At 40.9% G+C, this 13,773-nt stretch overlaps 1 long non-coding RNA gene across 1 annotated transcript; it reads left to right on the forward strand.

Annotated features, from left to right (window-relative positions):
- The first annotated feature begins 5 nt into the window (after positions 1-5).
- On the forward strand, positions 6-3,092 carry LOC116505442. The gene is made up of 2 exons (XR_004254937.1): positions 6-88; positions 2,835-3,092. It is a non-coding gene; the product is annotated as an uncharacterized LOC116505442 (long non-coding RNA).
- Positions 3,093-13,773: the final 10,681 nt, after the last annotated feature.

Genomic DNA, 13,773 nt, shown 5'->3' on the forward strand with positions numbered 1-13,773 from the left:
ATGGATTCTTCCCCACCCCTTTTGATTAGGAAAATGGGAAAGCGTCTTGAAGCATTTCATCAAATTTCCACGCATAACTATCATCACGGTGATTATGCATTTGTTTCTCTTGAAAAATATTAACATAAAAAGCTATTCTAGATATATACACGAGAAAGTCCGTGTTCTTTTATTCAAGTTTTCAAAACGGAAATATTTCCAAATTGCCTCGGGAAGCATGTGGCTAACCGAAGTTGCAGTCCTGATATTGGCTGTTGTTAATAATGATGAAGACAAAATACAATTGCAATATAAAAATAGGGCAGAATGGTGTCGCAAAAAATAAAGCCGCTATCAGTATTTTAAAATATTATATTACTCAGTTATATGATTAATAGAACATGTGCCTTCCTAGGCGATGAGTTAATACACAATTCTGCCCCAAGGATCGAAAGACCTGTTGATAATACTCCTTAGTTGCTCAGGTTATAGCCCTAATCATTTAGTACTTCAGGCTAAAGTAAAATTGAAAAATCTCTATTTAATCACTGGCTTATGGCCTACATTTGACTCAGAACTTCCTAATTAATAGCTTATTCATTTCATGAGCCAGATATTCCAGATATATTTCAATATAAAAAAAACCCTTCGAAATCTTATTTTTTCTTCAACTCAAGAGGTAGCCCAACCCATCTCACAGGGTTGTTGTGGGAAAACAGGAGTACTAGGTATGCTAACTGCTTTGAGTTCTACATTAAAAAGATGGGATAAAATAATTTGATATATAGTATCAAGATCTAAAAATTGAAATGGACAAATTGTGGCATAAACTGACCATGCTGGTCCCAGTGCTTATTGGCACACTGGGTACCATACCCTCTTGTGAGTTTGAACCTGTTGAACTTAACTATGTGGACAAGGTCCTCTTAGCTGCTAATTTGACCACTTGTGTATTAGGTCTATGCCCTTCCTAGCTTATTAAAATTGCACAGGAGGGAGATGCAGGACTGAGTCTGGGTGATATTTAACTCCTTGAAAAGAGGAGTGATCCCATCAGCTCTTAAAGAGGCAGTGATGTACCTCCTCCTCGAAAGACCAATGTTTAACCCAACCAAGCTGGACAGTTTTCACCCAGTTTCCAATCTTCTGTTCTTAGAAAAAAAATGTGAAGAGAGTGGCTGCATGGCAGCTGCAGAGGACTTTGGATGGCTTATCTAGACTATTCAATTGAGGTTCAGGCCTTGATTTGAGACTGAAATGGCATTGTTCTCACTCATGGATAACCTCTAGTGAGAGCAGGATAGAGGTAGTGCATCCATCCTAGCTCTACTTGATCTTTCTGTGGCATTCTATATCATTGCTCATGGTATTCTTCTGGGCCAGCTCTGGGAGTTGGGGGTGAGTGGCACTGTATTGTGCTGGTTCTCCTCCTATTGGGCCCAATTGCAGTCAGTGTTGATAGAAGAAAAGAGATCTAACCTATGGCCCCTACTTTGTGGGATGCCTCAGAGTTCAATTTTCTCTCCCCTCCTATTTAAGATCTACATGATGCCACTGGGTGAGGGGTTTCTTTGGTTTGGGGTGAGATATCATCAGTATGCAGATGATACCCAGCTTTATATCTCTGAACCAAGCCCCTTGAGAGATGCTGTGGACATCTTATTCCAGTATCTGGAGGATGTTCAGGTTTGGATGGGGCAAAACCGGCTATGACCCAATCTGGCAAAACAGAGTGCCTATGGATATTTGGACCTTCTGGAGACAAATTTCTTCCACCTTTAGTTCTGGATAGGGTGGCATTACCCCAGACAGACCAGACCACCTGCACAATCTTGGGGTCTTCCTAGATTCAAAGCTCGTGTTTGAAAAGCAAGTAGCAACCATGGTTAGGAGAGCCTATGCACATCTTCAGGCACCCATTCCTGGACCAGGAGACCCTGCTCACTGTCACCCATGCCCTTGTTATCTCCCTCTTAGATTACTATAACATGGTCTACATAAGGCTGAACTTGAAAAGTATTCATGGTGTAAAATGTGGCTGGCATGGATAATAAATAAATAATAATAAATTAACACCACTACTGTGTGAGCTGCACAAGTTGGTGTGTTTCTGAGTGAAATTCAAGTTCTGGTTGTCACCTTTAAAGTCTTGCATGGCTTGGGATCAAATTATCTGAAGGGCCATCTTTTTCCAAGAGTTTCTATCCATCCAATCTAATCCAACAGGTTGGGCATGCTGCAGTGCTAAACAATATTGATAGGCAGGAATAAGAAAATGCCCCTTTTCAGTTATAGCCCTGCTTTGTTTTATATTTTTTCCTTGGAGATTAGAATGGCTCCAACCCTGATAGGTTTTTGCAAAGCTTTAAAAACTTGGCTATGTCTCTAGACATGGAACTCGGAATGTTTGCATGGCCCTGTTACTTGGCTTTACTATTAGTTGATTAATCATCATGGTTACTGTTTATACTTACTTATTTTATGGGTGTTTTATTAGTTTAATGTTTTTAAAATTGTTTTATAATTTTAGAATTGTAAGTCATCCAGAGTCACTTGGCTGAGTTGGGTGGCTATAGAAATTCAATGAATTAATGAATAAATGAATGGCCAACAAATTTTGGACAGCACTTGGTAGAAAATCTGTAATGGACAAAATTTCCATCTGTCAATTGCAAAAGACCATTCTGCACCTATATTACACTGATACATTACAACATCCCAGGTTCTTGGAAAGAACCTGAGGAGTATAAAGGCCAGCACCAACTAAATAACTGGCAGTTGTGATTTCACATTTGTTTGTATAAAATAATAGACCAGAAAAAAATGACAAAGAATTCTGTCTTTCATCTATGCAGTGAAGTTGATGGACTACTTACCAAGGAAAATAGGTGGGCATGGAAAATTGCAAATACACCAGACAGTTGAAGACGAAAAAAGGGCATTGGAAGAATTTCAGAAGGACAGTAAAGAAGATGCACTGAAGTTAGTATATCAGGAAGGCTTACAAAGAACTGGAGAGACCAAATCAGCCTACAAGAAAAACCAAATGAAGAATAAAAAACAGACATAGCAAGGCAAGGTATTAAGTATATTTTTAAAAATTAGCGGGGAGAGTAGATAACAATAATAGCAACAGCACTTAGACTTATATCCCGTTTCACAGTGCTTTTACAGCCATCTCTAAGCAGTTTCCATAGCTAACATATTGCCCCCAACAATCTGGGTCCCCGTTTTACCAACTTTGGAAGGATGGAAGACTGAGTAAACCTTGAGCCCATCAGGATTGAACTGCTGGCAATGGGCAGAGCTAGCCTGCAATATTGCATTCTAACCATTGCGCCACCACATCTCTTTCCAAGACTTGGCAATGGTTAAATGCAAGAAAATTGTAGAAAAAGACAAAGGATCTAATTCTGGCTGCACAAGACCAAGCCTTAAGAACAAATGCATACAATGTAAAAATTGAGAAGATAGCAACAGGCAGCAAATGCCATCCAGGCAAAGAAGGTGAAGAAATAGCTGCTTGTAAGAAGATGGCATACACTGATTACAAACAATGGCAAGACAAAGTAGCAACAATGGTGTATTGAAAGATCTATAATAACTACCATTTGCCTGCAAGCAAGAACTAGGGGGATTACCAAATAGACAATATGATAGAAGCAGCTTTGTGCAAGATCAGTGGTACAATAGAAGACACAGTTGTTGGCTAATAGACTGGGGAGGCTAATATCAAAGAAAGGAAGATTCACTATCACCACTACTGTTTGTCAATGTATTGACTCTTCTATGAACAATCCTGAACAAGGCAGGCCATGACTTGCAAGCATTAGAAACATCTGCCAGGCTCTACTGCCTCCTTTACATGGATAATTTGTAACTGTATTGAAAAGCACCATCTGAAACAGAATTGCTGCTCAACACTGTCCGTATATACTGCCAAGATACTGCAATAGAGTTTGGACTTCACAAATGTGTCACCCTTACCATCCTTACCATCAACAGGAGAAAAATAGTGAAAACTGAAGGAATCAAAATTAAGAAAATTACTGCAGATACTTGGGTATCCTTCAAACTGGCAACATTAAGCACACTGAAGTTAAGAGAAATGAATACATTAGGAGAATGAAGAAGATCTTAAAGTCCAAACTAGTGATGGAAATATCATTAAGCCAAATAACAACTGGTCTATTCCAGTCATTAGATACACAGCTGGAATAGTTGACTAGTCTTAAGTAAAAGAAAATAAAGACACTAATGTGATCTGGGACTTCAGAATTTAAGCAAACAAGTACTGTATTTTTCGGAATATAAGAGGGACCTTTTTCCCTCAAAAAAGAGGGTGAGAATCTGGGTGCGTCTTATACACTGAATACAGCATTTTTGGTCTACCGAAACCCTGTCCCCTTTGCAAAAATGGCCGTGCAGAGGGTTTGGGAGGCTTGCAAAGTGCTCCTGAGAGCAGGGATGGGCAAAAAAGAGCAAAAAATGGGCTGTTTTTGCCCCCCCAGCCCCCAGGAGCACTCTACAAGCCTCCCAAACCCTCTGCATGCCCCCCCTTTTTGTGCAAAAAACCAGGCCGTTTTTTGCTTGTTTTTGCCCCCTCCCCAGCCCTCGGGAGCACTCCAAGTGCTTCCCAAAGCTCTGCATGCCCCCCCTTTTTTTGCAAAAAAACCCAAGGTGTGCAGAGTTCAAAAACTTTTTTAAAAAATTTATCTCTTCAAAATCATGGTGCGTCTTATACTCTGCTGTGTCTTATAGTCCGAAAAATACAGTACTTGCCATCTCACACCCCAGACGTAACAATTGTTGAGAAGAAAGACAAAGAATCTGCATAGGGAATGTTCCGATACCTGGGGACAACAGAAGAGAAGAGAAAGTACTGGAGAAAATTTTATGTTTTAATATATCAACTGTCAAGATTAGACAACAAGATTTTGGCAATCTCAAATAAAAATATTAAAATTCAACACATTTTTGTGAATTAATAGCTCATTTTTAACAACTTGCAGTTAGAATTTACAATCGCTAATTGCAATAACCTGATGAATTTGCATTAAAGGTTTTATATGTCTAACTGAAACAGAAAAGAATTGTGAAGTCCTAGAAGTTATGCCTATTTGGTAGAGGATAAACTACTAGATGTGAACTAATTCTTCACATTGATTTCTCTGCCTTTCTTCTTTTCTCCAGTTGATGGTGGTACTGTACTGATAATTATAATCAACTAAATATGCCAGCTATAATATCTCACTAAAGAATCAGCTTTGTCTTTTAGTCTTCAGAGAAATATCTGTGCTATATTGATTTATTTGTTGGCTGATTAGTGATGCAACTTTAAAATATACTGTATTTTACTCTATTATTTCCTCTTTATTGATCAGAGCATTCTGTTAGTTTTAAATAAATAACATTTATGTCTTGTCGTCCTCCCCCCCCCCACACACACACACAATAACCATATTTTTTGGAGTATAAAACAATCCAGAGTATAAGACGCACCAAGGTTTTGAAGAGGCAAATTTAAAAAAAAAGTTTTTGCACTCTGCTGACCTCCCCAAAATAACCCATTTTTCACAAAAACGGCCCCCCCTTTTTAAAAAAAAAGTATGAATAGCCTTTAGGAGACTTGTAGAGTGCTCCTGGGGGCTGGGGAGGGGGCAAAACTGAACAAAAAAATGGTCCATTTTTTTATCATTTCTGGCCTCCCCAGCCCCCAGGAGCACTCTGCAAGGCTCCTAAAGGCTATGCATGGCCATTTTGGTGAGGGGGCGGGGTTTTGGGAGGTAAAAAATGCTGTATTTAGTGTATAAGATGCACCCAGATTTTCAGCCTCTTTTGAGGGAAAAAGGTGCGTTTTACACTCCTAAAAATACGGTAAGAACAACATAATATTCTGAATCACATGAAATCCCTTTACGACTATTTTGGAGGAAGCCTACTAATCACAAAAAGGTAAAAAGGTTAGGTTGAATTGGGGGGAAATATATACAGTAAAAAATGGTCAGATTTTTGCAAATAAACTATATTCCATTTCTGTCATTTGTATTTTGAAATGCCTTTTCATTCTTACTGTGCAAGAAGATGACAGAGAAAACAAGACAAATACTTTTGGGGAAAACACATTATTGTTAAATCCCAAGTCAGTAAAAATGTACTAAAACAGATAAGTATTTTGAAATTACATTACAGATTGGCTAAGAGATTTTTGGTATTTGAATACATATTTACTTTTAAAGATATATACAATATTATAAATTTTAAAAATACCATAAAATTAGGAAGTTCTACAGGATCCATAATGTTAATCACCCTCATTGAAACTATGTAATATGACCTTCTTAGCGATGAATTCTCTTCTCTTGGAGACAGGATGATAAAACTGCCTTTCTTCTCTCATCAGTGTGAGAGGTGTTTTTAAAAATGGATGTTATAATGTTCTCATGATGTAAATAAATATCTATTTTATTCAGCCTGTGAAAACAGATGTTACAATAATACTTGAAAATAGTTCCTAGTCTCCCACAGCCTTGTCTTCTTTTGTTTCTTTCAGAAGTTTTTTTTCTTGGTTGCTCTCTTCTTATATGTTCTAGTTTGTCAGTGTCCTTGTTAAACTATGGTGCCAAGAACTCAGTTCTGACCAATACAGAATAGAGATGAGTTTCTCTTGAATTTAACACTGTAATTTTGTTGATATAGCATGCAGTAGAATTCTTTTTGCTCTTTCTTCTTAACTGCATTCATTTTGAAACTCATCTTGTTGAAATTCATTACTCTACCCCTGGGATTGTGAACCTATTGCAAGCTTGCCACAGGTGGCACGCGGAGCCATTTGTCAGGGCACACGAGGCGTTGCCCTGTCAGCTGGCCAGCGTGTATGCACGCACTGGCCAGATGAGTTCAGCCTTTTTAAAAGCCATTTTTCACCCTCCCCAGGCTCCAGAGGCTTTATAGGAGCCTGGAGAGGCCAAAAGGGCTTCTCCTCCCTCCCCCCCAAGGCCCTCCAGAAGCTTCAGGAGCTTCCCTAAAGCCTCCGGAGTGCAAAAAAAATGGCCCTATGGGCAAACCGGAAATTCAGGAACGGATTTCCAGTTTGCTCGTAGGGTCAGTTTAAGCCCTCCAAAGGTTTCAGGGACCTTCAGGAGGCTTCCCTGATGTTGCGGGCGCTCCACTAGCCAGAGCACAGTCAGAGCCACACGGGCTGCTCTGGGAGCCCCGAAGCCTCAGCTTGAAGGCATGTGCCCAGGCTGGATGAGCACCCACAACAGACTGACCATCTCCAGGGAGATCCAGGGGTACTGCTGGCAGGTGGGGCGCGTTTAGCTGGGTGGGGCAGTTGCGTGACTTCAGCCCGTAGCAGGCCACCATAGCCACCCCACCAAGAGGAGCACTTGCCTCCAAAGGCTGAGGGGAGTGGCAGACGCTCCTAGAAAGCATCACCGCCACTGGATCCCCACCAGCCTCTGACCTTGCGCCATGGTGTGCTTTAGCTACTGGATGGTGCTGGGAAACTTCTGCAAGGCAGACGCCCCTCCCCCCAATGTCCAGCGCCTTCTACCTAGAGTTGCCAATCCTTCTGCCAGCCCAAAAGGAAGCTTCTGCTACCAGCTTTACAGGCGCTGCAGAGGTGCACAACTTTCCATCGGCTTTCCCTCGATGGCGTGGATCTGGAGCCCTTAGGATGCTGCCATGGCTGGATTCTGTCTCAAGCTGCAAAGCACTGCAACCAACCAGGCAACAGCCCGAGGAAGGCGAGGGCACATGGGACGGAGAGCTCTTTCTCCTACTCTTCTCTGGTGATCTTGCAAAAAAACAGGGACTCCCTCTCAGATGCTCCTGGTCTATAAAGGCGGCGGCAGAAGCTTCTTCTTGGGCCGGCAGAAGGATTGGCAACTCTAGGCAGATGAGCTTCTCATGGGATCTCTTGTGGGGTATAGTAGTTCCATATAGTGGTGTCTGGGGTCCTAGCAATCTTGGAAAAGGAGGTGCATGATTGCAGAGGACGAAGGCGCTCCCCTTCACTCTTGGAAGTAGGGGCTGCTGCTTTATTGCGCACCTCCTTTGTTTCTCCAGCCCCTCACTTGTCCTGGTGGAACAGCCCCCCGCCCCGCCACCAAGGGTGAAGGGAAGCGCCTTCGCCCTCGGCTATCACTCACCTCCTTTCTCTGCCTGCCCCAATGAGCGAAGGAGGCTCTGGTCACTAAACTGCCCACCCACATTCAAACCAGGCCACCTCCTCTTTCGCCACATGGGCTCTCTGAAGGGGGAAGGAAGGTCTCTCCCAAGACCCGCTTCCCTTACCTTGTAGCGCAGTTCCAGTACAGCGGGATATTCTTTCTTTCGCCATTATGGGGGTGTGACCAGACCACTACCGCTTCAGTCTGGTCTGCCAGATTTTCATTACCTCTTCTGATGTACCGTACTGTACCGGGAGGAACCCACCTCTGGGTGAATTTTATTTGACATGCTAGCAAAACAACCTGGGTTCAGATTTAGATATCTTAGAAAGCTTTATAAAATCTTAGTTTAAAATATTGGCAGTGCTTCTGAAGGAAAACTGCAGGAGGAAATGAAACTAAAGTACTGTATTTTTCGGAGTATAAGATGCATCTTTTCATTACCTCTTCTGATGTACCGTACTGCACCTCCCGGTACAGTACGGTACATCAGAAGAGGTAATGAAAATCTGGCAGACCAGACTGAACTTTTTTTCCCCTCAAAAAAAAGGCTGAAAATCTGGGTGCGTCTTATACACTGAATACAGCATTTTTGGCCTCCTGAAAGGCCGCCTCCTTCACCAAAATAGCTGTGCATAGCTTGTAGGAAGCTTTTAGAGAGCTCCTGAGGCTGGGGAGGGCAGAAATGAGCAAAAAAAAATTATCCCCCCCAGCCCCCAGGAGCACTCTATAAGCTTCCTAAAGGCTATCCATGCCCTTTGTAAAAAAAACAAAAAACAGGCCCGTTTTTTGCTCATTTTTGCCCCCCCCCGAGCACTCTGCAAGCCCCCTAAAGGCTATTCATGCCTTTTGGGGGGGATGGGCCGTTTTTGGGAGGTTTGCAGAGTGCAAAAACTTTTTTTTTAATTTGCATCTTCAAAACCTTGGTGCATCTTATACTCCAGTATGTCTTATAGTCCAAAAAATATGGTATGTTTTTAAAAAAACAATAAAAATAATTTGATTTTAGAATATGATTTTTGAAATCTTCAAGGATTTAGAAAATCTCTGAAAAGAACTAACATTCGTTTCTTAAAATATCATTGTTAATACACATCTTATAATTAAATAATTAAATTAAACTAATGGCAACTTGACGAATGAGTGCTGGATAGATATAAATGAGAATTATATTACAAAGAAACCATGGCTTATCACTCTCCACATAGGATGGTATGGAGGTCCATGAGGAAGTTGTGTTATTGAAATCAAACAATTCTGAAAGCAGAATTGGTTTGCTCTGGTCCTGGGGGGAAGAGGGGATCACATGCCTTGAAGATCTTGAAGAAAAAGGAAAGGGATGCTGAGAGAGCCTGAGTTTTATACTGTCTCTTGGATCCCGCCTTGGAGCTTCTTGTTCCTGTGTAAGAAATGTATTCTGATGGATGGTCCAACACCCAGGGGGCAGAGGTCTTAGCTAACTTTGTAGGCTGTCTGTCTTTTGAGTTCCAAGCTTCGTTGAGATGTTGCTGGGTGATGATGTAATGAAAGGGCTTAGGATTCCTATTATGGTTCTGCCTGAAGGAGGTAGATCTTTGTTATGTATGACTGGCTCAGGCTTTAATGGCCCATTGACAAAGGTACGGGGTATGGGGCTGAGTTTCTGCCTCTCTTTTAGGGAGAATAGCTGGATACCCAGGCTTCGCTATGAAACTATATGATCGGACTTGATAAATCAACACAGTTTGAAAATTAAAGAGTAATTACGACCAGCCTCTCTTCTCCCTTCTCTCCCTCAGGCTTGCCCCACAGAAGCCTCTCCTATCCTATCCTCCTTCCCTCCCTTAGGCTGGCCCCGTTGATCCTCTCCTATCTCCTTCTCTCCCTCAGGCTTGCCCCAGAGAGGCCTCTCCTATCTTATCCCCTTCTCTCCCTCAGTCTAACTCCTTAGCATTAGAGTGTTTTTCAGGTGGGAGGTTGGAGTAGAATGTCTAAACCCCCAGCCCACAGGCTGGATGAATCACGCGCTGGTCACGCCCATGCCAGGCAATTAAAACAGAATTATTTTCAGGTGGGGAGGGGGAGTAGACCGTCTAACGCCTTAGCATCAGAGCATGTTAATAATAATAATATAAGAAATACTAATGATCTGATGGTCATTTTGAAAAATCCTTTCATAGATTTTCACCGGTATAGGTATGCAGGTCTTGGCGTATTTGCTCCGATCACGCTTTGCTCGCACAAGCACGAAGCCAAAGGCATCAGCTTGAAGATGATGAGTGTGACCTTGTTGAAACGTCGCCAAGATACTGTCAATCTTACACGGGAAAAGACCCAGATATGCCAAAGAAAATTGGGAATGCAGCAAGCAGTATGCATTTTGTTCAAATAATCCAAGACTAGCTTTAAACCACTTGCGTTATTCTCTCAGATACACTCATTCATATATATTTACAGTCTTTTCAAATCTGTAAACTACAAAGCATTATTGAAAAGAGAAGTGCAATACTTCAGAAAGCATAGCTGGGGTACTTTGGCATTAGCAATGTCATATTTCAAAATCCAGAAATTTCTCTCCGAGATGTTTTAGTCTTTTCAAGTCAATGCAAAAGCAGACTATACATGCATTGCCCAATTATTCTTGTTGTTTCTCAGTGTACTCTGGCCTCAAGTCTCTCTTTCCTTGAACTGAACAGATGCAATTTAGTCAGTACCAAGAACAATATATTCACGACTTCTTGACACACTCAACTTATTGAGGTCATGCTCAAAAACAAAACTTCTCAAAACAATTACTGTATAAAGTGATGCATTTTCCACATTTTATATTTTTCCTATGGATACTGGGCTCCATGACTAACATGTCCACTCAAATTCTATACATTTTTACTCAAAGGTCAATAATGTTTGCTAAATTTCAAGTGCAGTCAAGTATATCTCAGGCTACAAAATTCCCAATGACCACCAGATGGCATCAAATATATAATATATAAAGCTCAAACTCCTTGCCACCTAAGGATTGTTTAGATTACTGCAGCCCAGATATAGCAGTCCTACGTTGTCCTCAGAGATTACACTTCCCACTTTTCCAACAACTGCACCACCCAAAACAAAGAGCTCAAGCACATACTTCCCATAGCTTTGATCCCATGATGAAAAACTATAGGACAACTTATTAACATCTAGGACCTTGAACTTTTGATCATTATAGGAATAGGAAGTTAGCCTCCATCGCTCTCCTAGGAATATGAGATATTTTAGGAAATATTAAAAGGACAGAATAGTGTCTTAATAGTTTCTTATATTTAAAGAACAAAGAAAGAGAGAATACATTATTTCTTTCAGATTCTGTGCTACTCTATCCATGTTCAATCATATTAATTATCTATTATATCTAAGAAATTCAAAAACAATCAACTAATGCTTTGTTAGAGCGCTCAATTTGTGACAGCTTTATTAAAATGCCAAAGGCTTGCCTGCAAAGAACTGGAACAATTCAGTTGGTTTATATAAAATAATATCTTTCAGGAAGGAAGTCATTTATGTGCTTTTCTTGAAAGCAGACATAATCATTTTTAGAGCACGATTCTCAAGAGATGTAGAAGGGTGTGGAGAAACTTTACTTTGGCTTTATATCAATATTCTGCTTACCCTGTGGGTTAAATTAAACTTTCTATTATTATAGCTGATGTTCGGTTAGAAGATTTTTTCCCCCTTCTATAAGTAAGTTTTCTAAGAAGTGAGAAATGCCTCTGAATAGAGACTTAGGTCTTACAACATAAATTCCCATTTATTACAGCAATAGTTCTATCCACATGACATACAAAAGGAAAGAGATGACTATTTTAGTTTTGCTTACTTTTGTTGTATACAAAAACATGCTGGGCAGAGGGAAAAGATCACATCCTGCAGTCTTAGCATGACAGTTCTGTGATTTATTCCAATGGTCACAACTATTTTGGCTGATGGACATATTTGAAATTTTGAGAGCATATTATAGGCACTTTGAAAAATGATCACCATGATATCTAACAGAAAGCAAAACCGTCTACCAATCACACCAGCTATCCAGGATTCTCTGTTTCTCCTCAGCATACTTCTGCTTTATAATCTTTGAAAAATAAACTCATGTTTGAAATGCAATCTGTTTGGTGCCAAGATGCTGGATGCATCAGCATTTGAGGATGCCATGTTGAAGACTGAGACACTCCAATGACATGTTTCTTTTTCTAGTATTTACCAACAGAACACTGTAATGTGATGTTCTTAGTTCTTTCACAACTCTTTCGACTATTACCTAGTTTTCCTAGCATACATTTTTATCAAATACTGTGTATAAACTAATTCATAAGACCAGGAAAGGCAACCTTGCATAAAATGCACTCACAAAATCTGACCTTCCATATTGATGTTGCACATATCTCAAAGCAACACTCTGTTGGAAGGAAGCATGCAGTGGGATGCCACAAGGCTCTGTTCAGTACTTTTCAACATCTTCATAAAAAAATTAAATGAGGGAATAGAATAGACACTTGTCAAATTTGCAAATAACACCAATCTGGGGGAGAGAGGGGAATAGCTAACACTTTAGAAGATAGGCTCAGATCCAGAAAGATCTTGACAGATTTGAGCATTGGGCCATATTCAACAAAATTCAGTTCTGTAGTAAGAAAAGTAAGGTTTCGCACCAAGGCAAGAAAAACCAAAACATATAAGTATAGAATACATAGTATCTGGCTTAACAGCAGTAACTGTGAGAGAGATCTAGGAGTCCTAGTGAACAACCACTTAAATGTGAGCCAGCAGTGTACCACTGCTGCCAAAAAAGCCAACGCAGTCCTAGGCCGCATCAATAGAGGGATAGAATCCAGATCATGTAAAGTTTTGATCACCACAAAAAAAAAGATATTGAGACTCCAGAAAGAATGCAGGAAAGAGTAACACAAATAATTAGGGCAGTAATCTCCAGCCTCTGTACCTTGATAGCCTAGCTGGAAGGAAGAGGGGAACTGGGCCGCGTTGTGCAAAATGAGCTGCGCATGCACTGACCCACCACTCGCTCCCCTCTACCCCCCACCTGGGTCACCAAGCTGCAGAGATTGGGGACCACTGGCCCAATCATTTTTGTTGCTCTTCTCTGCATTCTTTCTGGAGTCTCAACATTGGTTTTGTATTGTGGTGATCCATGTGTGGTCTTACAATGGTAGCATAAAGTGGTATTAACACTTCACATGATCTTGATTCTATCTCATGCTCTGGCCCACCACTTGTTCAGCCCAATTCTGAATAGGCCACGGCCCAGGGAGTGGGGACCCCTGGAAACTAAGCCACACAATGAACGGTTGTGGGAACTGGGAGTGTCTAGTCTAATAAAGAGAAGGATCAGGGTGATATAATAAGTCTTACAATATTTGAGGGGCTGACATAAAAAGGAGGGGGTAAACCTATTCTTCAAAGCACCTGAGGACAAGAACTAACAGATGGAAGCTTATGAAAAAGAGAAGCAACCTAGAATTAAGGAGAAATTTCCTGTCAGTGAGGACAATTAACTAGTGGAATGGCTTGCCTCCAGAAGTTGTGAGTGCTCCATCATTGAAGGTTTTTAAGAAGAGAATTGACAGCCATTTGTCCAGAATGG

The sequence above is a fragment of the Thamnophis elegans genome, chromosome 3 (genome assembly GCF_009769535.1).
Source record: "Thamnophis elegans isolate rThaEle1 chromosome 3, rThaEle1.pri, whole genome shotgun sequence".
NCBI classification, from domain to species: Eukaryota; Metazoa; Chordata; class Lepidosauria; order Squamata; family Colubridae; genus Thamnophis; species Thamnophis elegans.